We start from the raw sequence: 25,794 nt of genomic DNA on the forward strand, positions 1-25,794 counted from the left end.
CAGCAACATGTCTTACATTATCAAGCACATAGGCTTCAAATGTTTCATAGAGTCTAGTGAGCTTGTGTATGCAAGTTTGTTCCACCTCCTTCAAAGGCTGCTTTCTAGACTTAGTGTCTGTTGCTAGTTGAGTAGCTCCCTCTAGGAATTGTGCAATTCTGGAGGTGAACCAACCTTCCCTCTAGAAATTGCGCAAACTTAGTTGGACACCTATCTCGGCTCTATAATTGCATAATTCTTCCTGATAGTCTTCCTCTGCAAAATTACGCAATTCATCCCAGGATAGCTGCTCAGCCCAGAAGTTGTGGAATTCTGGGTAGAAGCCACCTACTGCTCTCAGAAATTGCACAATCCCCCTGGGACAGCCAACCCAATAGCTAGCAGAAATTGCGCAAATGAGTCAGGCAACCTACTGAGCTCAGAAATTGTGCAATGTAGTGAGACATGCTTCCTTGAGAAAATTTCACAATCTGACCCAGGAAAACTGCTCAGCCCATAAATTGTGCAATCCTGGGAGATAGTCACCTATTCCTCCTAGAAATTACGTAATCCCCCTAGAATAGCTAGCGCTGCTCAGCCCAGGAACTATGTATATTTTCATCCAAGGCTCGCAGACTAATGCATGTGCCTTCAAGTTGACTGGTTCCCTCCGGGACTGAGCAAAAATAATTTGTATGCATGGACTGCTTTTCCTAAGGCATCATACAAAGGCATCCCTAGATTTAGGGATTCATTTTTGGGAGCTGGAGGTTACATAAAAGGATCATTCAGAAACCTCCTACCAAGTGTCGCTTTTCGTAGATTTGTGGCATGCGTGTTAAAACCTCGATTTTATCAAAACTTATGAACCAGACGCTGCAGAGCTTATTCCTCACATCTATCTTATAGCTTTGACATCCCACATCACATCTAGGAGTCGTCAGCACATTCATCTTAGTTGTTTCAGGGTAAGCTTGCTTCACATGTCTTGTGTTGTGTTTCTATCGCTTTTTGTGTTTTGGCTTGTTTGAATGTTGTTTGCTTGATTTCTATGAACACTTGTTGTTGTTTTCATGCATGTTAGCATGTACAAGAAACGTTTCCATTTTCGTTCACATCTCACTACTATCGCATGCATGACACTGTTTTTGCACCGACTATCGCCGTCGTGGTGACCTGCTTCACACGCATGCCTGCGCCCCATTTTCTGAATCCTGCACTTACTATTTGAATGCATAATAATTCACTCTTGTTTGCACTCATCTCATCATGCATTTAGAATTCTCATGCTTTTAGTCACCCATCATCCGGTCTGGGCTGCTTGGCCTATACCATGCCTTACCCAGCTAGTACTGCACATTTCTGAAAGTGAAGGCTCTTCCTTCCCTCCAGAAATTGTGCAAGTCTGGCCCAACACTAACCTCTAGGCTTGGATTGCGCAATTCTCGAAGGTAGTGTCCCACTGGCCCCAGAAACTACACAATTTAGTTTTCTAGTTGCATGTCACTGTTGACTTAAATTGTGCATTGAAAAGTTTCTTTCCTCAGTAGGCCAGGCTGGAATGTCCACTGCAGCCTGAAATATTTCGTCCATAGCCTTGGCAGTCAGTCTCGCAGCCTCCTGGTGAAAATTGCGCAATATTTGCAGACATGGACACAGGTATGTTGCATGGTAGTCCTATAGCTTCTTTTGGTTTTCAATTGACATATTGCTTGCCATGAGTGGTTCTATGCCTCCAGGTATCACAGGTGTCATCTGCCTCCCAGCAGCATAGGTACAATGGATTCCAGTAGAGTAGAGCCAAAGATACCGTTAAGAGTGCAACTAGGGATGCAGTCAATCAAGTGTCGATGAAGTTGCCTATCCATGAAGACATCAAGTTGTTCATAGACAATGATATCAAGGTGAATGGAAATGACATCATAGCGAGAAGCACCATCAGCAGCAGTGGAAGGCAGCACACCTGCATGCGACGAATGCAAGATGAAGATTTTTGATAGCATAGAGGTGGAGGAAAGTTGCAAGCTCAAAGAAGATCCACTCATGACGAAAGCAACTTTGTAGATTGAGGTTATGAGGTGACAGAGAGACACGTAGTTCGTGTAAAGGTAGAGAGAGAAACAGAGAAGGAGTTGCATGTGCTGAAGTAGAAACTCAAGGAAGAACATGATCTGCATAGACGAGAGAATGAGTTATAGCATGAATAGGTACAGTAGGGGGCGCAACATGCATAGACAGATGAAACTGTGCCCATGCAAGTTATAGATCCATCCCAAAAGCTGGCACAAAACAGGGAAGGTGAGCAATGTTGTTGATCGCATGCAAGGGAATTCAGTAGCATGCTTATCATTGTGCGCACACATGCGATTCCTCCCTTTTGGCACACTCACCGAGGTGAAGACAAGGAGAAAGTTTGATTGGAACTGAACATGTATTCCAACAAGTTGATGTGCATGGCCACCAGCACATGCTTGGAGGTCAGCACAAATAGTATGCATCAGTATGTTGCTAGTCTAACTGCACTCAAGACGGTGATGCAAATATTATTAGACGAGTTGGACAGAGGAGCCATATTAGTGTACTCGGATGCAACAGAGGCAAGATTTTTCTTTCAGAAAGATGTCACCATTGAGTGCACATACACCATCATGGATGACCAAGCTTGGCATCAGTTCACCACCGTCAATCATCATGAGAATGTTGAAGAGTTGTTCTGACCACAACAGTCGAAGTCTTAGTGATGTCTTGCATGGGTTTCTCAAGCCTATGATGTCCCACATGGGTACATGTGCATTGTAATGTAACATCATGTACAGTGAAAGTCCAATTGACGATAGTTGGACATAACAGTCATGTAGTAGGTGAAGAGTCATGAGGGTAGATGAAGAGTCACAAAGGGGAATGTTAAGGGTCACCCCACCCTTTGCTATAAATAGAACCTCATAACTCATTGTAAGGGATTTTGGTCAGCCAAGCTTTTGATAGGAGTATCTTAGAGAAAGCTTGGAGAGTACTATAACAAGCCTTAGCTTCTCCACTGTGCAGAGCTAGTATATCTCTTTGGAGAAGGCGACAATGACTGTAATGTCCCGCTGTCAGAACTAGTGGTTGGTCATGGTTGTATTGTATGATTGGAACTTTCACTTCTTAATACAACAGAGCCGACACGTTTCATGCATATGTCATATTTTATTTCAGCTATCTTGTTTACTCTAAGTGATATATGTATCTGTTTTCTTATGCATGCATGTATGGGTTTCCTATGTATGTATGTATGAAGCTTACTTGCCTTCTAGTTCGTGATGTGTCTTTGCTCGTGTGATCCCTTCTTAACTCCGTGCTTTCACAGTTTTCCAAGGGGCACACTCACCTCACCCTCCATGTTAGAACTGCTCATGCACCTTCCTTGACTTGCTGTATATATCACACCATTGCTACCAACATGGGCATCATACTTGCCTCTGCGTGCAACCACGTTCAAGGTGATACTACATGACCCACTACTGGGACTCCTACACTAAATGGTTTGAGGTCATGTTAGGACTTCTTATCAGGGAGATCCCCTGACATGTTGGCGGGTCCACTACCGTCAACAATATTGTTTATAATGCTGGAAGCTGCCAACAGGGAAGGGTTCTCCTTGATGTGTAGTGTCAATAAGACCCCACACCATTTAGAGTAGGAGCCCCAACTAGAAAATGACCTGTTGCTAAAGTGGTGGTTTTTAAAGATGTGCCTTGAATGCAATAAACACATAGAATTATATATACATGAATTTGGTGATAGAAAGTGTATGAAATTTTTGAAGTAAAAGTAAAAGTAAAAGCACTAAGTTATAAGAGACGTATGAGTAATACAAAAGAGTAATTATTTAACCTTCAAAATAGTTCACAAGATAAGAATAATCAAAATAACATATACAACATGCATCCAACAAGGTACACACTAAAGAAAAAAAATTAGTTCATTAGCATTATCGAAACTGAAACAACATACATTGCAAATATATAAAGAATAATCATACTACTTCCATGACATATGCATGAAGGCATGCCTGCTTTGAGCTTTTATTAAAGAGGGAAAGTTCTAGGCATACAATTACATTGACAAGACACTATCCTCAATAGTGGAACATGAATCCAACACTTAATTCTCCAAAGAAAGATATTCCTCCTATACTAAACCAATGAAGACAAGTCTCCAAAACAAAGATTCCAATCCTTCAATTCCAAGCCCTTTTCTTGAGTTATGAGGGTTTATTTTTAACAAATGATATCACTCTTCATCTCCCATTGTGACATTCGAGCTCCCCTCATACTCTTTAACTTACTTTTTATTTTCCTAACCAATGAATTTTCATATTCCACAATTGACACTTGGACTTCCACTTTCATATTTTATTTAAAATACAATAATACAAAAACCCATATAGGAAAAAATGGGTAGAGCCTAATAAGACAAATTAGACACATTAAGCTTGATTTTGAGGAAACTCTAGCTCATAAACTTCAATTTGTAAATATTCAGTTACATAGTGATGCCAATATTTGTACTGCGTGATGGTCTCCTCAGAATTTCCAAGAAGATTACGCTAATAGTGGACTCTAGCTTCCATTAAATATGGGCATACAGTCTTGGAACCAGTTTGTGTCTCTTTGTTTAATAAGAACAACATAGTATTGATCTTAGTAGGGAAACCAATATATTTATGTATAATGTGTCTATTAATCTCCAAGTCTTCTTTGGTAGCAATCTGCTTCAGCTGGTCCAAGTATTTGAAAACCTCCTGCCTGACCATGTTTCTTCCATTTGCCTCTATGAATGAACTAACTAAAGATATCTTATGAGACTTCACCAAGGAGTCCACAACATTGTACAAGCATGCATAACAAGATAATATGTTGGCTATGAAAGTGTTGAGTTTCTTATTGCTTTGCATAAGCATTATGACTTCAACTTTCTCCAACACAACTTGTTGTCTTGTTTACCTAGCCAATTTTGGTGGTGCATCTCTGTACCTCATTCCCCATTCATGAATTATGGTGATGGCTACATGAATGAATTTCAAAACTCTTGCATTCTCCAGAGATTTCTTCTACATATCATGAAAGGGGACAACTTATTTATACATGGTGACCAACTCCTCATAAAGATTCATCATAGTGTCTCCTAATGCTTGAACTTCACCATATATAGCCACCTGAAGCTCCTTCAAGTAAACATGTGCAAAAGATAAGTTCTGAGTTTCAGCTTGAATTTTTTCTATTTCTTATCTTGCAGCTTCCAAATCATTTTCCATTTTTTTGTTCGCTACCACTAGATAATATGTACTTTCCTTTGAAGCTCCCGCAAAGGCCAAGTTAGTTGCAGAAATGGTTTGAGGATTCCTTCTAGTATCCATGATAAAAACCCTCTTTGTATTAATGAAACTAGGATGTGTGAGGTTATTGGGGAAATGCCTCTTCCTTTCTTGCAAAATTCTTGTATGAAGATCATTGAAAGTCATACTACAAATATCCATGATTGGGTTATCATCTAAAGTAGCAATTTCTTCTTCATCAGCTAGAGCTTTCCCATCTGTAGGAGGAGTCATAGACTGAGTGATGATATGTTCTACATTGGGCATGAGATCAACATCTTGATTGTGCTTTGCTTGCTCTACCTTCATATATTAGAAAAATATTCTCTTCAACCTCTTAGGCAAGTTCTTGATCCTACTTTTGCTTGATTTCTTCTTCTTGTAGCTACTTTTATCTTTCTTCTTCTGCTTGCTTCAACATTGCTTCTTCTTCCTCCTTTATTCTTAATTCTTGTTTCATTTGCATTTCTTCTTCTTATCTATTTTCCTATTCCTCCTTCTACATTCACTCCTCTTCCTACCCCTTTAGTTCTTCCTCTTATTTCTTCTTCCCGTTGTTGCTTCCTCTTTCTTTCTACTACCATAGCCACTTTCAAAATAGTTGGATCCGCTTGGAACTTATGAATTTTCTCCCCCACTGGGCTATGAGAAACCTTCCTTTTATATTTAATACTCAATGGGTTGTGCTCTTCTTGTTTCCTTTCTTCCAAAATGGTATCTTTCTCTGGATCCACATGGGAAGAGATTTCTTTGCTTCTTAGTCCATGGGCCGTAGAGGAATTATAGCAGTTCTTGATCTTCTTCTCCTCTGGCCTAGAGACGATTCCACATGGCCAATTGAAATGAAACTTAGCATAGTTCTACTTGTAAATTCCTTTGGCATCATGCTAGAGATAATCTATCATGCCAAACCTAAAATTATCCAACTCTTTGAGTTCAGCTTATGGAACCTTCAGGTTCTTGATTTCATAGGATCCCACCTGTAAAGGAAAAGCAGGCTAGGGTGCTTTTGTTTTCCTCTATAGTACTACTGATAAGCCAGTGGAAAGATGATATTCGACCTCCTGCATGACCAACTTATCTGTGTCATACCTTGGTAACAAATGAGATGATTTATGGCAACCAAACATCTTGAGGTAAGTGTCATCTAGTGAGGCAACCCAATCAACAATTTTTGATATTGTGTTCATCACCTCACAAGACATGAAATGTGGTTCTTCTTCAAATATTATTTGGGACAAGACTTTGAAGAAGTGATCAACTAGCTTCATGATGAATCCTTTGTACATACACTCTGAAATCAATTTACAATCAATGTGAATAGGAGGATCCTTGGGTGTGCATTTCAAATCCATGCCAAGAAAACTATTACAAGCACATATACCATCCAACTGGAATCTAGACATGTAAAATTTAGCTTGCTTACCCTTAGGTGGATTCTTTTCCTTGTTTACCTTAATCTTGAGCTCCTGATCCAAAAGATGATACCAGTTAAATACCTTCCCCTCTAAGACAATCTGAGGCAACATGTAAATCCATCCTTCAAGGAAGGATTCAATATTCTTTTGCCCATATATTCAACAACATAACACTATCAAGTATTGATACACCTTTCTAAGAGATCTATTCTTGCAAGTATTATTAGGTGTCTAGCAGAAATTAGCTGGTTCTTTTACCCACGTATTGATAACATCCTTGGTGTTTACATATCTAGTGATTGCATAGAAGTGGGAATCCAAATATCCCTCAAGTTTAGGCAAGTGGTACATCAAGTGAATATAATGGGATAAATCGGAAGCAAGTTTCTACCCACTGACACTGTTTAGGGTCATGCTCTTAGCATCCAAGTGCTATAGAATCCATTTAATGACATATGCATAAGGTAGAATTGGGAACTTGCAAGCGGCCTTGTAGAAACCTAAGCGCTGGATGTTAATATACACTTGTCTATCCTCTAGATATTACTTGAATTATATAGATTTCAATGCATATTTGACCATATGCCATGTGATATCAAATTCTTTTTCAATGAAGAGGTAAGTATGAGATAGAATAGGAAATCTAGTGGGAGGACCCTCAAAAACTTCATCGTACTAATTTTTGTTGTTTTTTTTGAGGTTAATTTCTTGGGAGGCATGGTAATTGATGCTAATGAATAAGAGATGAGCCCAAAACTTACATTACTTGTAACAAGAAATGCACTCATGGCTAAACAACTTAGATCAAGCAGATCATTTGAGTAATCAAACTTAATGGAGGAACACACTGACCAAGGAGAAGGATTGTGTAGTTGTTGGGCTCCAGGAGGTAGGATGGGCTTTGAAATTGCACAATTCATAGTGAGATAATGGATTACATAGTTTGAACACATAGGGACGAAGTTTGAGGCTTGATATTGCACAATGCACAATCCCAATTTGGGTAGGAGAGAGAAGGTTTTGCACAATGTAGAGTCTTAGAGGCCATGGATGGGCACTGAGGGTTTGATATATTACACACGTAGCTAGGAAAGCCATTAATTGAAAACTACATAGTCTTAGAGGCCAAGAGGTGAGCTTGATACTTGAGGTTGCAAAATTCTCAGTTGGCGAGGAAGAAACTGTTGAAGGATTATGCAGTTTTGACAAAGATAGAGAGGAACTTCCATATCTAAAGCTGGAGTATAAATAAGTGTAGATTGGCCTTATGTTGAGTTATATCAATCAAAAACATGGGCCAGAAGAGATAATGAAAAGGGAAAAACATGCATGCACAAAGAGACCCAACAACAACAATTGCTGGTAGGAAAAAAAAGAAGGCGATGTGACACTTATAAAAATTGAATGATGGACTGAAACAACACTTGTACAAGCTACTAATGATAGAAATTCCAACTACCATGAAAATAAATGGGTGAAATAAAAATCATAAAGACAAAAGTGACAAAGGTGAAAAAAAACAGTAAAAAGTGACGCATGAGAAACTTATGCAGAAAAGCGTTGCAAAACAAGTCCAAATATCCTTGATATTGTGGGGAAGACTAGAGCTCCAATTTCGAGTCTACAAATGAGCTCTACAACTGTCTACTATATATATTTATCCCACATAGGGCTAGGTTAGGGTTTATGATGCGCATTCCTAAAATAAATGAGGAAGCAACATTTGTCCTTAGATCGAAAACATAAACTTTGTGCCACTTGTCGAAAGATGATTGCACACTCCCTATTTTCTAGGGATTCACACTTTCTTGTTCTAGGGAACTAGATAGTGTCACTGGAAGAAGAGATTGTGCAATTCCCAAGGACAGGGAATTGCACAATACATTGACTCATTGAGTTGCATAGTCTTGACTCTCAGTGAGTGATTATCCAATTTACATGTTGAGTGACTTCCAGTATCTTAGGGTTTCACAGTTGAAATCCTCAAGGGCTTACAAGTCTCCAGTGGAAGGGGATTGTGCAATTGCTAGAGGGTAGACCAGTAGTTGGTGAAAGATAAAGGTAAAATTTAGCTTATGTTTGGAGGGAAGTAATGTGCCACTATTGACGACAAGACTCATTTAAGGAATAAAACAAGTGTTTCATGAAAGAATTAGTAATTACAACAATAAACAATCAAGAGGAACACCTGAAGACCTTGAAAGACAAGCTCTTATTAACAAAAGGTAGGCTCCAAAATTGAAGTGTATGCAAAAATTTTGAAGGGTGGTTGTAGTAGCTAGAACACTTGGCGACACACAGGTAGAACTCCAACTTCTCAATATGGGTATAGATCTATAAACCAAGTCTAGCTCTCCAATAAGTATTGTTCATTTTTTCGATCACCATAGCTTCTTTACTTAGATATATTTAAAGATATAGTTCCTTCATTCTCTTGAATGGAAACACACAAACAAAATTAAGTCAAAACTCAGTTATTTTGATTGGGGATAAGGAGTATAAAGATATGCAAGTGAAAAGGATGTCAAAGTCTTAGTTTTCATCTTTGGTGTTGCTCCACTACCAATAGTGTTACACATAATTTTGTCACTATCCCTATACTCCCTGTTCCTTGATATTGGAGGACCTCTATAGTGAACCCTACATGCTTACCCTTCATGAAGAAACTCCCATTGTTTCCCTCTTCATGAGCATAACAATTCCCTTTTGCACCATTTCCCCAAAATCTTCTATTTTTCCCAGTTTACAAGACCAACGCTAATGGCCTTTGTCCCTAGCACTGACCGGAGCGACTGATATTTGTTCCAGTCACACTGGTGCTCCTATGGAATTTTTTTTAAATAAAGAGCCGAAGCTTCCAGCTCTAGAAGCTTCGTAACGGAAGTCTAGTAAATGGTTTGGCCAGATGGGGTCGTGGATGTCAGTTTGGGATCCTTTCCCCTATAATGATGGAACTACCTAAAGAGATAAGACCTTCTCCCATGAGAAGAGGATCCATCTCCCATCCATTCATCCTTTATAAACATCCCCTTTTTCCCAAGCACATGCTAGTGTCAATGTTGATGTGCTAGTGCTAATTAAGTTTGGAGTAAACAACAAGCTATTCATAGTTGTAGCTCTCTAGTTGTGTGAGAGAGAAGTGTCAATTTGGTTTACTGTGAAGCCTAAAGGGAAGAGCCTTAAAACTATTGTTATTGAGGCCACCATGAAATGCTAGCAGAAGTGTGTGGGAACCTGGTTTTGTCAGAGGAGAATGGCAACATCAAGACAATGGTTGTAATCTCTTCTTGATTCAATATATATGAAACTATTGATTGGTTTCCTACATGGTTTGTCATCTTACATGTTCATGGTTTAATTTTTCTTGACTTGTTAAGTAGGCTGAATTACAATTTGTATATTATCACAGTTTTTGTTTGATGTTGTTTACTTGTTTCAGGTGTTTGAAGAAGGAAGCAAAAGATCATTGGAGCAAGCAAGCAAGGACATCATCAAACAGGATAAGTGTACTAAGTGGTAGGCCCTCTTAATTGGTTCTAACCTAAGGAAATATTCCATAGAATGTATCAGTTGTGGCTAGACCCATTATCAGGCTAGAGGAATTGTTTGTGTCCGCACTTATAATTTTACTTCACCACAAATTGGTGACCATACTGGGGAACCAATCGAACCAATCCTTCTGTTTGTCTTGTTTGAGATTTCATGATTTCGTCTGAACTTTTCTAGTTCCACTTTTTCCCTTTGGTTCTGTTTCTTTTTCTCTCCTTACTGGTCAGAGTTTGAAATTCATAGTGGCAAATCTAGCCCCTGTTTTAATTTTTTTTTCTTGGCTCCCTCGCTCAGCATGCTTAATCGCTAATAGTCACGCTGATCAGCATGATATGCTAAGAAATAGTTCCATCGACTGACCTCTGGTGCTTGTTGTCAGTTAGGCAGTCATGTCGATGCCTGTAAGTGAAGATTAGGGTTTATCCCCAATCTTGGCCAGTCTATTTTTCTCTCATGTTTTCGACCCGTAAGCCTCTTAGACTGTTTTCTCCCTGACTAGAAAGCTGCCTTTCATTTGGTTTTGTTTGCTTATTGGCTTATCATCTTTCTACTTGATTTCTTGAGTCATTGGATGGTTAGTAACACTAGGGAATCTAGATCATCATCCATTCAGCTGATTGTGAACTTAGTAAGTCGAGTGGTAGGTGTACTTACTCCTTGCATTTCGTTTGCGGCCCTTTTACGACTTTGACCTCCATTACACAAGTTTGAAAAGTTTTTGTTTGCTTGTCTAAACTTTTCTTTTCCGGCATGGATTACATTACTTGTCTTGTTTTTGGTAAATTCATTGCTTCATTAGTTTGAATGAGTCTCTCTTTTCGTGTTTTCATTTGCTTGAAGAGCTAATTGTCTCGAAAATTTTTCATTGAAGTGTTACATGTGAAAGTTCATTTCATCATTTCATGAAAAAGTATGAAATTCTGGTTTGTTGCATCATTATGCTATGATAGTCAGCATGATTAAAGACTAGGATTGCATTAACATTTGAAAAAGAAAAGAACTCTTTTTCTTTTGAAAGGACTGTTAGAAATGTACTTGTTAGGAAATTAGGAATTGGAATGCATTTTTCATTAGTTTACTTTTTCGAAAAATTGTAGTGAAAGATCATTTTTCTTTCAGTGGCTTGGTGGTTTGCATTTGACTGTGTAGTTTCTACCCTCTCTAGTGTAGGCAACTCATCGAATTGAAAGGGTCTTGTCTCATTTAGTTGCATTTAAGTTTTTTCAAGTCACATCGCTAAGGCCTAAAAACTGATACATAACTCAAGATAAACTTTAAAATGAACTCAATTAAACTAAGGCTAATTTGACATCTAACAATCATATCTAGAAGGTCTAGGCTAGAGATATATTCTGACGTCTTTAAACCTAGCAGCTGTCATTAGCTTCAGCATTAGACAATGCTAGTACAGATTTGTGCTCCCTGTACCATCGAGTATATAACGGGAGACTCCTCTAGGCTGCAATCCTTTATCCTTAGGAAGCAGAGTTAGCTTCCTTGAAAACATGATACACTGAACACAAAATTCAGGGAGATTGTCTACTCGTACTTCTCGGTTCACCAAGAGGTGTTCTATAGTTCAAGGTCACCTGGTAATCCTGTTTACCTAGATCATCCAAAGCAGTCATTTGATCTTTTTGACTCATTAAAATTAAAAGATCATTCAAGCACTTGTCCTTTTGAGCTTGTTTCCAATCGAGATAGATATAGTTATCTTTGTTTCTTTCTCGACTCTTAAAAAATGAAAGAGCACCAGTATTTTTATGCATCTTAATAATTGATTTGCCATGATCTGATAACACACCATTAGTCTATTCTACATCGAATCGTGAGTTTCCCTTAAAGAAAATTTTAAAGCCTTGAAGTTTATTTATCTCTTTTCTGTTAAATAAGAAAAGGTCATCGTGGCTGAGCCATATGGTTCACCTAGTTCCTCTTCCTCTCCTCCGTCTGAAATATTTCCTGAGGAGTTGTTTCCTGACTTACTAGAGTCACTCGAGGACCAAGGTGTTGAACTCAGAATTATTCCGAGCATTCAACCTTTGTCATCTCGTCCTCTGCCTACTTTAGATACTAGGTCATCCGTTGATCTTGGCCTGGAATCTCCAAAAAATCCCATTCAAACTCTTGAGAGTTCATTGACCACTGACAGTTAGCTTGGATTGGTTATCTATCCTCCGAATTCTTTGTTTGACCCTGTTGTGATATCACTGTAGTGTCCTTACAGTCCATATGATCAGCCAGGTGTTCCTTTGGAATTATCCCCTCATACTTCTTTAGATGTTCGTTGTCGTTTGTTCCCAGATATGGAACCTAAAGGCGATGCTCCAATCACCTCTTCGGAAGGGTCAAAATTTTCTACTCCGCACACTATTGAAGAGGAAGAACATCCTTTTCCTCCTGAAGGTTTCCCCTATACAGGGGGTATTCCTGCTAGTGTGCTACCTAATTATGTGTCTTTCGCATAGTTGGTTTCAGGTACACCTAGTGTCTCATCACTTTACCATAAGCTTGTTTAGGCGTCGGGTGCCATGCTTACTTTAGGTCCGTTCATTGAAAACTCGACCTCCCAACAGGCTGTTACCTCAGTCTCGGTGCAACCCACCATTTCGAACCCTCTTGTATTGTCAGTCCCAGTCACCCCTCTAGTTCAAGCAATGGTCTCGAGGAATGTCTCTATCAGTTCCCCCATCCCTCCGATCAGTGGCCAAGCTGTGCCACTACCTGGGGGGAAAAACCTAAATGTTTCTATGGTGTCAGCTGCCACCAATGTGAGTGGCTCACAATCTCACATGCTTGGTATGAACCAACCTTCTTTTGGTGTTATTCACAACCCTGTTGATCCTATTGGATCAGGCAATGTCCAATACCAACAGCTTCAAAATCCCATTGGTCCATTTGGGTCAAGCAGTGTCTAGTATCAACATCCTTATGAGGCTCAGGTCCAATACCAATGATCTGAAAATCACTCTTGAGTGACCTCAGTTAAATAATTAATGAATGAAGGTATTACAGACTCATGTGTTGGTGCATGTATATGTTATTTTAGGCAACGGATCGAACAAATTACAAAATACACAAACACTGGAAATACGGAAAACAACAAGAGAAACACAGTAAGAAAATACAAGAACACAACAATTAATAAGGAGCTCACCCTATCCTCTAGGGCTATGTCTCCGGTCTAGCTTTCAGTGGTGGCCTTCTTTTATTGTGTCTTTAAAGTAGAGATTTACAATGAGGAGCTCATTTGGAGTGTCCTGAAATAGATAATGTTTGGTAGGGTGGTTCTTGGATCCCCTAAGCCACTAGAGTGCACAGACTCTTTTCCTTACCAGATCTTGAACTCTCTAGTCTTTAATGGGAGGAGCCCAACATGGTACTCGATTCATGACAGATCCCCTCAGGGATTGCTTGAACCTCTCAAGCTCTCTGTTTGCTAAATGCTGCCTTAGGTTAGCTCGGCTCTCTATTTGCTGCTTCTTTCTTCACTGTCTTTTCTTCGCTCTCGCTTTCTCTGTCTTCATTCTCTTCTCTCATGTGTTATGTTCTGTGTTTGTTCATGGCTTAAAGCCAATCTATCCCTGATTGTTCGCTTCCTCTTCTGCCCCTGTCAGATCGCTTGATGTTGCTCGCTTGGAGTTCCCTGTCTCTGCATCATCGTCAATAGATCACAGGGAGTGGCCACTTCTCCTCTCGTGAACTGCGCCATCTCTTCCTCGTCAGTTCAGTTTTCCAGTTACAATGTGGTATGACTCATCTACCAACTCAGCGTCAAATCTGACTTCAGAATTTCTTTATGCCGCGGCTTAATCCCCTGCCAAATCTGGTTTCTCCATCAAGTGTAATCTTAGCCATCAGATCTGGAGCCCCCAGATCCTACGACATTCGCTCATTTTGCGCGGTTAACTTGCTCGACTATTAGCATGCGATGAGAGGCAGTTTTCTCTCTCAGCCACTTGACACGCATCGGGCACTGAATGGAATCACTCGTTTTTCTCCAAATCAGCTTACCACCCACGAATTCCCCCGATATACCGCCGGTTTTAGAGTGCGGGACACGCCATTCGCCTTAGTGCTTTCCCCATAGTTTCCTGGCTTCCTATGCGACCGAGTGCTTCGGGGCTTTTCCTTCTCGAGGGGTTTTGCCCAGTGATGTGCAATTAGCGCTAAGCGCTAATCACGCATCAGAAATGGACTCCTTTACCCAATTCGGGCTTCTCAAGTGCCAGTTTTTCCTCCTGCGCGGTGTCCATGGGCCTCAGTTAGCGCGCTTTGACCGAGGTCCTCGTTGTTCCTCGCTGGCTGCAAACTGCCACTGTCCAGAGGTCTTCCTAATCGCTCTATGTTCATAAATTTGAAGTTTTTATCTTGATTTGATACAGTCATGGTATTGTGATAATCTTCATGGATCCAATTCAGATCACGACCTTCCACTAAAAAAGCTTTTGGACCACCAAAAGTTGGTTTTCAAGCATCGACTAAGTGAGGGTACAATTGTCTCACTTTTCCAATCTCTATCCACTTTGCAATGCTCGGCTTTGAACCCTTGAGCCCAATTTTGAGGTACTCAACATATCCCCTGCGCGTTGTCCTCACCTTCCTATCCAGAATTATGTCTTCCTGCAACTCATTAAGATATTCAAGTAGCAGGTCATCAATAGAAGGCAATTGACTCTACTCTTCGGGATCCTCAATTAGTGAGGGTTCAAACAATCTCGAGCAATCTACATTCATGACTGAGTAGATGTGCATGTAAGCTGGTAGATCAAGGCGAAAAGCATTCTCACCAATCTTCTCAAGTATCTTGAAGGGTCCATACTTAATAGGCTTTAGCTTTTTACCTTCACCTTGCATCTTGTCCTTGCTAATATACAGCCAGTCCCGGTCACCAACTTGGAAACTATGCTCCATCCGATGCTTGTCATGCCTAGCCTTTTATTTGGCTTGGCACTTTTCTAGCTGTTCCTGTACTACGTGGTGGATCTCTTGGATTTGTTCAATGAACCTAGTTTCCTTGTCCACATCACTATGTCCCTCAACTGTGGTGTCTTTACCAAAGACAAAATCCAAAGGAGACCTTGGTGTGAAACCAAAACAGGTCCCAAAAGGAGATCTCTATGTAGAAGAATGTTTTTCTCTGTTGTAAGCATGCTGCACATGACACAAATGTTCATCCCAAAGCTTAGGATGTTTGCTGCAATATCCTCTGAGTAACTAGATCACTGTCCTATTAACTACTTATGTTTAGCCATTAGTTTGTGGATGAAAAGCTGTGCTTTTCTTCAATTTGGTGTCCATCAGTTCCCACAGACTTGACCAAAACTTCCCCACAAATCGGGTGTCTCGATCAGATACAATGGAAGTGGGTAATCCAAAATGAACCCATACATGTTCAAAGAATAGTTTTGCAGTTTGTTCAGTTGTATTCTGTTTATTACAAGGTATCAAAATGCACATTTTGTTGAACCTATCCACAACAACATATAGATAATCATGACCTTTCCTAGATTTAGGCAGTCCTCCAACAGAATCCATGGAAACACTTTCCCAAAGGTGAGAAGGAACTGGTAATGGAGTGTACAAGCCTAGTTTTCTATTGATGGGCTTGCTTTTAGCGCACATAGTACACCCTCTTACATATCTAGAAATTGCCTCATTCATTTTTGGCCAATAACAAAATCTTTGTAGCTGTGCAACTGTTTTAATTACCCCAAAGTGACATGATATCAGAGAAGTGTGTGCTTCTCTAACTATCCTTACTCTTTTAGTTTGTGGAATGCATAACTTCCCACAGTGATATAAGATTCGGTCCTTTACACGATAATCCAATTCTTCTAATCATTTTCCTTGACTTAAAGTCGCATACACATCTTTAAAGTCTATATCTTGAGCATGTTGTTCAATGTAGCTTTCATGTAGCATAGAATTATGCTTAAGTATAGTAGATGCATTTATAATAGGTCTGGATAGCATGTCTGCAACTTTATTATGTATGCCCTTTTTATATCTGATGACTAAACAAAACTGTTGTATAAAACCCATCCATCTATAGTGCCTTGATTTCTACAACTTAGTTTGGGAGTGTAGATATTGAAGTGGTCGATGATCAGTGTGTATTACTGTCTCTTTGCCCATTAAGTAATGTTTCCACTTTTTCACACTCTGAACTAATGCATACAATTCTTTGTCATAAGTAGGATAGTTAACTACTGCATGATTAAAAGTCTCAGAATGATAACATATGGGTTTACCGTGCTGTGTCAACACTGCTCCCATGGCATAGTCACTGGCATCTATTTGGATCTCAAATGGTCTTTGAAGATTAGGCAGTGCTAGTATAGGTGTTGTACTAATCTTTTCTTTCAAGGTGTCGAAGGCTTTCTGTTGTTTGCCTCCCCACTGAAACACCTTGTTCAATCCTGTTAAAGCATGTAAGGGAGCTACAATTAAGGAAAATTTAGAAATGAACTTCCTCCAATATTGTGCTGCTCCTAAGAAGCTTCTAACTTCTATAGCAGATTTGGGTTTAGGCCAGTTCACAATGACTGCCACTTTAGAGGGATCTATCTTCAATTCACCACCCCCTACTATATGACCCAAATAATTCAGAGATGTTTTTCCAAATTCACATTTTGAGAGTTTAACATGAATTTTTTCTCTTTTCAAAACATCTAGTGTCTGCTTAACATGCTTTAAGTGTTCTTCCCATGTTTTGCTAAAAATCAGAATGTCATCCAGATACACAATAACAAAATCATCAAGAAAAGGTCTGAGTACATCATTCATTAATCTCATGAAAGTAGCAGGAGCATTAGTTAAGCCAAAAGGCATAAACAGCCACTCATACAATCCCTGCTTTGTTTTGAAAGAAGTCTTCCATGTATCTTGTTCTGCAACTCTAACCTGATGATATCCACTGTGCAAGTCTAGTTTGGAGAAATAAATAGCTTCCTTCAATTGATCTAAAAGATCATCTATGTGAGGAAGGGGATAAAGATTTTTGATTGTTACCTTATTCAGTGCTCAGTAGTCAATGCACATTCTCCATGAGCCATCTTTTTTTCTCACCAAAACGATTAGTGACCCACATGGTGATGCGCTAGGTTTGATGAAACCTTTCTCGAGCAAATCCTGCACCTGCTTCTTGATTTCAGCATTCCCTAAAGCAGACAACCTATACATTCCAATGTTAGGCAAAGGATCTTCTTGCTACAAAATAATATCATGCACTATTTTGTTTTTGGGTGGCAGACCTTTAGGTTCTTGAAACAAGATATTATACTCTGAAACAACCATTTCTAAATCAGCTTGTTGTTTAGCATTACAGCCCTCAAATACATTGGTTTTTTCAGGTTTATTTTCCTTTAAAACCATCAGTAAGAATTGTTTGCATGAATTTATCATTCGTTTCATCTGCCTTGAGTTTATGAGAGTATAATTATTCTTGAGTTTATGAGCTCTTACAAAGTATTCGATTCCATATTTAACAAGTAGATACTTGTTCTCAGCTCTATAGAAAATAACTTTTCTATCATACAAGTAAGGACTTCCTAAAACAATTCCACATATATCCAAAGAAATTATGTCTAACTCAAACTCATCTACAAATGCTGACCCAAAAGAAAACTTGAGTTTGCACTGTCTAGTCACTTGTAGTTGTGCTTTATCATTCAACCATCCTAATGGGTACAATTTCTTGTGATATGTAGTTGCTAATCCCAATTTCTTTACAATTGCTTGAGAAATTAAATTTACCTATGAGCCACTATCAAACAAAGTATCAATATTTTGGTGTTTGGAAATAAATCGAATATGGAAAAGCTCATGTCTTTTTCTCTCATTTTCTTCATCAATAATAGATTGTGCAGAATTACTAGTAGATGCTTCAGAATTCTTACCTCTTATACCTGTGGCTGCAATGGTTGTTTCATCTCCCAAGTCTGACCCCAAATCTTTCTGAATAGATGCAGCAGTCTTCTTCTTCTTGCCCTCAAACTTCTTAGGTCTTAGCTCTAGATGCAGAATCCAACAATGCTCACCATCATGCCCATCCTTTTTACAATGAGTGCATGAAGCTTTGTTTTTCTGTGCAGTGTTAGCCTTCCTTGCTTTCCTTTTCTGTTTTCTTTTCTCCTTATTCTTGCTTGTAGTGGGTTGGGATGATCCCCCAACTTCTAGACTTCCATTCTTTCCTCTAGCTTCTAGATGAGTAGCTTGTATAGATACCTCATCTATACTAGTGGGATTAAACATGAGGATAGTATGCCTCATGTAGCTCTGTAGACCACCAATGTACTTCGACAGAGTCTCAGGTGAGTCTAATGAGATTCCTAGAATCAATTCTCTCTTTCTAAATTCTTGAGTGTACCCTTGCACACTTTTCCCTTTCAACTATTGAAGAGTTTTCCAACTCATCATGGCTCGCTGCATGTAGGCCAATGGATAGAACTGCTTTTTGATTGCAGAAACAAATTCACTCCAGACAGAGATAATCTTACCATGTCCTTTCATGTCATCTTGGGTTCCACCTTCCCACCAAACTAAGGCAGTGCCTCCAAGGCGTAGGCTTGCCAGCTGAATCTTGCTCTTGTCTGAATCGATATTGTGCACTCTGCAATAAACATCAATTTGCCTAATCCAATTGTCCAACTTTTCTGCATTTAACTCTCCATCATATATAGGTAAATCAAATTTAACATCTAGTTTGATCAAAGATGCTTTCTTTTTGTGTTCAGGGTTGTTAAGAGGTGTGAGAAAGCTTTCATATTTCCCTCTTCCTTTTGAGTGGTAATGGAAGTGAGACTCATCTTCTCCTTTGTCTTGTTTAGAGCCTGATGAATCTTCATCCTTGTGTTTTCTAAAGTCCTTATACATTTCTTCTACCATGGACTTTATGGCTAGGAAGATATCTATGAATTGAGGGTCTGGCCCCATAGAACCTTCCTCTGACATTGTCTTCTGAGTATAGACTCTCCCAATCTCAAGATTAGTTTCGACCAACTCTCCTTCTCCTAATTTGAGCTTTGATCTAGTTAGCATTCAACAACTAAACCAACACAAACTTGTCTAACCTTACAGCCTAAAGCTTTGATACCACCTGATTTAAAAATCACTCTTGAGTGACCTCAATTAAATAATTAATGAATGAAGGTATTACAGACTCATGTTCTGGTGCGTGTCTATGTTATTTAGGCAACATATCGATCAGATTGCAAATTACACAGACACTAGAAATATGGAAAACAGCAAGAGAAACACAGTAAGCAAATACAAGAACACAACAATTAATAAGGAGTTCACACTATCCTCCAGGGCTATGTCTCTGGTCCAGCTTTCAGTGGTGGCCTTCTTTTGTTGTGTCTTTAAAGCAGAGATTTACAATGAGGAGCTCACTTGGAGTCTCCTGAAACAGATAATGTTTGGTAGGGTGGTTCTTGTATCCCCCAAGACAGTGGAGTGCACAGACTCTTTTCCTTACTAGGTCTTGACCTCTCTGGTCTTTAATGGTAGGAGCCCAATATGGTACTTGATTCCCGATAGATCCCCTCAGGGATTGCTTGAACCTCTCAAGCTCTCTGTTTGCTTAATGTTGCCTTAGGTCAGCTCGGCTTTCTGTTTTCTGCTTCTTGCTTCACTGTCTTTTCTTCGCTCTCGCTTTCTCTGTCTTTGTTCTCTTCTATCGTGTGTTCTGTTCTATGTTTGTTCATGGCTTAAAGCTAGTCTATCCCTGACTACTCGCTTCCTCTTCCGCCCCTGTCGGATCGCTTGCTGCTGCTCTCTTGGAGTTCCCTGTCTCTACGTCATCGTCAACGGCTCACAGGGAGTGGCCACTTGTCCTCTCGCTTACTATGCCACCTCTTCCTCGTCGGTTCGGTTTTCCAGTTACACTATGGTATGACTCATCCACCAACTCAATGTCAAATCGAACTTCAGAATTTCTTTATCTTGTAGCTTAATCCCCTGTCAAATCTAGTTTCTCCATCGGGCACAATCTCAGCCATCAAATCTGGAGCCCCTAGATCCTACGACATTCGATCATTTTGCACGGTTGACTTGATCGACCATTAGCACGCGATGAGAGGCGGTTTTCTCTCTCATCCACCTGACACACTTCAGGTGCTGAATGGAATCGCTCGTTTTTCTCAAAATCCGCTTACCACCCAAGGATGCCCTCGATATACCGCCAGTTTTGGAGCACGGGACCTGCCTTTCTCCTTAGTGCTTTCCCCATGGTTTCCCGGCTTCCCATGCGACCGAGCACTTTGGGGCTTTTTGTTCTCGAGGGGTTTTGCCCAGCGATGCGCTAATCGTGCATCAGAAATGGCCTCCTTTTCCCAATCCAGGCTTCCCAAGTACCAATTTTGCCTCCTACGCGGTCTCCATGGGCCTCGATCGGTGTACTTTGACCGAGGTCCTCGTCGTTCTATGCTGGCTGCAAACTGGCACTGTCCAGAGGTCTTCCTAATCACTCTATGTTCATAAACTTGAAGATTTTGTCCTGATTTGATACAGTCATGGTACTGTGATAATCTTCATGGATCTAATTCGGATCAACCAAACTCCTTATGTTCCATATGGTTCTCAAGGAATGGTTAATTAACCTTACTAACTTCAGTCTGGGTAGTACATTTAGCCTGGCTCGTCTACTTTCTAGGGTGGCTATGTCCATATTCAGTTCGGAAATTTTCTGAGCACTGTTCAAGTACCCTTGCAAAAACAAGGGAAACATTTTTTACCGCAAGGGAAACCTTTGTTACAGCAAGGGATATCCACACAACCGCAAGGGAAAATTATCTTGCAACAACCGTAAGGGAAACCCTTGCAATAGTTGCAGCAAACTGTGCAGCAACAGATGCACTATGCTCCAGAAACCTCCCAGACCATGTCCTCACAAGGCCAACCTCTATAGCCCCAGGGACAAATTTTTCAATTGTAGGTCCAACCCTTGCCGCAGCAAAACCAACCCAGGTAGCAATACCCTTGTATACATATTAGCAGGGTCAACCCTTGCAAAGACAAGGCCAGGGGCAAGTCCTGCAACAACATGCTCAAAATCCTAATGTCCTAGGTCAACAGGTCCAGAATCCTTCTGGCCAAGGGCAGCAAGTAAAAAACCCAAATGTCCTAGGTCAAGAGGTACATAATCCTTTTGGTCAAGGGTAGTAGGTACATAAACCCTATGTTGAAGGCCAACAAGTGTATCAACCTTATGCCCAAGGACACTAGGTCCAAAATCCTCTTGTTCAAGGACAACAGGTACAATATCCATATCTCCAAGGTCAACACGCTCAATAGCATTTCAACCTGTATGTTGCTTATCATCAACCTATGGTTGGACAGTTCCAAGGTATTCAAGGTCAAAATCCTCCCTATGGCCAAAGTAACACGCAATGGGGGCAACATCAAATTCCATATGGCCAAAATCCTTACCAACAGGGATGGGCTCCTCCATTTGGACCTGCTTACCGATCTCCTATGCCTTTTAATACTCAATTTCCATTCTTGGCCACACTAGAGTTCCCAGAAGTGTCTCACCTTACGAATGATCGAATCCTTCATTCACCATACTAGCCTCCAGAGCTGTCCAATATACCAAGCGATTGCCCAAAATTCGATGGGAAAGCAAAAGAAGATCCTCAAGCCCACGTTATGACATATCACCTCTGGTGCTCTTCAAACTCTTATGTTGATGATTCCATTCATCTCCATCTTTTCCAGGAAACCCTCACAGGCGTTGCAGCCAAGTGGTACATTGAGCTTCCTCGAAGTACTTACCATGACTTTAACTCTTTAGCCATGGCTTTCCTCACACATTTTCAGCTGTCAGTTCACTATGATACTGGCACCTATTTGCTCACATCGCTTAAGCAAGATACTGCGACACACATCTTCGATCACATCCATGAATGGAGGCGTAGACGTTTCCTGATAAAATTCGAGATTGCTGATCAGTTGCTCACTGAATGGTTCACTAATTAATTCATGGCCCTAATTGGTTGCGATATAGCTATGGGTGGATGTGTTACTGAAGAACAAGCCATTGCTTGTGCCCAGTACTTAGATATAGTTTACTCTCTGTTTGGAACTTTGTATGAGTTATTACCTAATGCTCTGCAGCCATCATCCGATCCGATGACACCAAAGTCACAAGTTGTGCCTCCTATCGATGGAGTTATTGGTTCGGTATCCTAGACCCTTGCTAAATATTCTTCCAAACAGAAGTTGGTCTCGAATGCTGTTCCCAATAGTTCTTCCCAGAATCCTCTTGGACCTGGTAAAACCTCAGAGGTCCACTCTGTCTAGTCTATCAGAGCGAAAAAATCCTCGAAAGGTAAGAAGAAAGGCAAAGGCAAGGGTAAAGCTGATGCCCCAAAATAGGGTCCTCCCTAATCTTCTGCTAGTGAATCATCACAGTGGAAACCTAAGTATCCCTGCCTCATTTGCAAAGAGGATCACTACATTAAGGATTTTCCCTAATGGTCTGAAGTTAGTCATTTTCTTAAAGGGACCCTCGTTGTCCTCAAGGAGCCATTTCTGTCTCAGCACACCCAAATGGTAGACCAACCTCAATCATCTGCTTCCTCAGGGTCTCAAGTGTTCATGATGAGTACACCTATTAATGTGGCTACTCGATCAAAAGATTACCAAGCTCCTGCTCCTAGAGATGGGAAAGAGAAAGAAGCCGCACCATTACCTAACCTTGCCATTACTTTGGAAGGAAAGATAGTGCAAGTCGAGGTAGAAATTGTTGATGCCAATCCTAATTACAATCTTCCACTCGGCTGGAGCTGGATCCATGCTATGCATGTTGTAGCATCCTCCCTATTTCATGTGATTCATTTTCCCCATCAAGGGAAGATTGTCACTGTTGACCAGCTATCTTTATTTGCCTCTTCCTCTTTAGATGGCAATGTTTCGTATCTCAAGCACACTAGTGCTCCCTATGAGAGTGTGGGGGTAGGTCTTTTTAAAGATTCTGCCTTAATTGGAATTTTTCCGCTCCCACCTCCTCATGTTGCCTTTGTCAACATGGTCTCGATCAAATATGATCCTTGGGTCATACCTTCACCGGATCTTGTTGATACCTGTGGCAAGGTTATGCCGCTTAGTCTAGTCGAAATCAATTACGTGGAAATTGTTTCAGCTTCGACTTCTGCATCCTCTGATTCTTCTATTTCGAAGACCTCTCTCGATATGTATTCTCAATCCTCATGGCTTGGCGCTTTGGAATCATTTGATCCCTTGGCCAAGACCTTCCTTGCTGATGAAGGTATCATGGAAGTCATGTCTCTCGAGTAACCACCTTGGACCAATACTCATCATCATCCCTCACTCTTGCGTCGCCTAACAACCACGTCTACCACTTTCAAAGAGTCCTCTTCTTTGTTTCCTTCCCTCCCGCTTCCGCCACCAATCATGACTCATGAAGTATGGTTAGAAGGAAATTTGGGTAATATTACCCTAACGATGCCGATTGATATTTCTATCAAGCCTAGTATCATTGAAAATGTCCATATCGGGGTATTGTTGGCGTGATGGGGCCTGACCCAGGTACAGAAGTGTTTTAGCCAAACAAATCCCAACACTATCGGCCCTTTTGGCATCAATCTGCAGAGTGTGGACTGAAGTCTCACTCAAGGTAGCATGGGAGGGTGCTGGAACCAGGTTTCCGCACCCTAGGGATGTCTTGATGGGTTTTGGAAAGGTCCCGAACTGGTCTATGCTGTTGTGCTATTCTGCTCGAGAATCTAACCTTCGTGTTGCCTAGTGCAGAGCACGATGATGCACAGTCTAATCTTGTTCAGAAATAATATAGATCTGACTTAGTTCAATGTCTTGTACTTGTTTAATCTCTTTAATTAGTGCGCGCAATCTTAAATCATAACTAGATGCATAAGCATATGACAGAAGCATAAAATATTCAGATTTGTGAATAGTTACACAATATTTCCAAAATAACTTATCTTTTATTAATCTTCTGTTCAATACAATCCACTTCCATCCAGCGCACTCAGCTACAGGGGTCCGCGCACACAACTGTGGACTCTACCAGGGCTTTGCACACACAGTTACAGAGCCTCTATCTCCTACTATAACCCTCGACTTGACTTATAGACCCAGATCTAGATATCAAAAACCCATAGCACCTTTAGATCTCCTCAAGAATTACCAAAAGATGCCTTCTATCCTTAGAGCCTCGCTCTATTTATACATTCCCATGGTTCGTGGACCATGGGTAGGCTGACCTATTCTATATTATTTTTACATTATTTTTGGGTGGACAACCCTTTTCCTTGACTCATTATAATTCGCGCTTCGCACACTTCGCGGAGCTTTTACAACATCATTAGCCAAAATTGTGGGCCTTGAGCCCCAAAACAGTTAAGCGGGGGATCTACTGCCCAACAAGACCCCAACACAATCATCGTGACTCATCCCAAGTCACTCTGCTGGTGCAGTGATCTTTGCACAAAGTTCATCCAGCAATTTATGCGCTTTGCGGATGTCCACCGCACATTCCTATGTTGCCCATTGTATCAATTGTGCGCGACTCTCTAGAGCATCGTTGTCACAAGCACCCTCCTTCCTTTGCGCATGGGTATCGTGCATCTAGGTCAATGTCCCTTCAACAATAGTGGAAACTGTGAATGCCTCCTCGATCCAGGGTTGGATACGTTCTCTACGCATTGCCTCTTTCTGGCGTGTGGTGTCCACTTGGGCCTTGAGAGCCTGGGCCTCCCTCATTTTAGCCAATCACTGAGTAAGGGCGACCATTGGTGTGGTTCCCTGAATATTGTCATAGGCCTATTGTAACTCCCACGCTTCTGTCTCGAACTGTTGTAGCGCCTAGTCCTCCTGCAGTGAAGTGAGCCTAACAAGGGATTGATCCAATAATCCCATGCAATCCTAGACAGCATGCTCAATATCTTGTAACCCTGCTTGAATGGTGCGGTGGAGCTGCTCTCTGACTTCCGTGGGTGTAGAAGTCTGTGCCTGCAACCACAGCTCTGCAATCTGTATGTCCAGCTCCCACCGGGCCTTCACGGCCTCTTCCTGAGTCCTGCGGACTCCCTCTGCTAGGTGGTGCATATTTTCCTCAGTGGAAAGTGCCACTAGCACGGCCAACTCTAGAATGTTGTTGCAAGCCTTATCTATTGCCCAGTCCACTTCTTGATTTTGGCCGACTAAGTTGTCCTGTTGTAGGCTGAGCTGGTCCAAACTGGCCTTCTGGTCACTCAAAACTTGGAGAGCGCGGCCCTTCCTGGCACGTAGCTCAGCAGTTACCCCATCCTGTAGCTGGTATAATGTTTCCCTGGGAAGGGCAGCCAAATTCAACCCCCAACCTTGTATTTCACCCTCAGCTTTGGTGGAGACGGTGTCGTTTGGTAACACTAGAGTATGCGCTATGCGGGCACGCACCATTTGCTCAACTTTAGCTGCACCTTCTGTGAGGCATGGTGTCATCGATCTTATGGGTTGTAACTA

General features: G+C 40.9%; 1 pseudogene; it reads right to left on the reverse strand.

The window, feature by feature from the left end:
* Positions 1–25,053, reverse strand: part of LOC149207657 (uncharacterized) — a 97,801-nt pseudogene extending 72,748 nt beyond the window's left edge.
* Between the last annotated feature and the right edge of the window lie 741 nt (positions 25,054–25,794).

The sequence above is a fragment of the Pinus tabuliformis genome, chromosome 1_2 (genome assembly GCF_031772625.1).
Source record: "Pinus tabuliformis cultivar Carrire ecotype Pingquan chromosome 1_2, CPIR1, whole genome shotgun sequence".
In the NCBI taxonomy this organism is placed as follows: Eukaryota; Viridiplantae; Streptophyta; class Pinopsida; order Pinales; family Pinaceae; genus Pinus; species Pinus tabuliformis.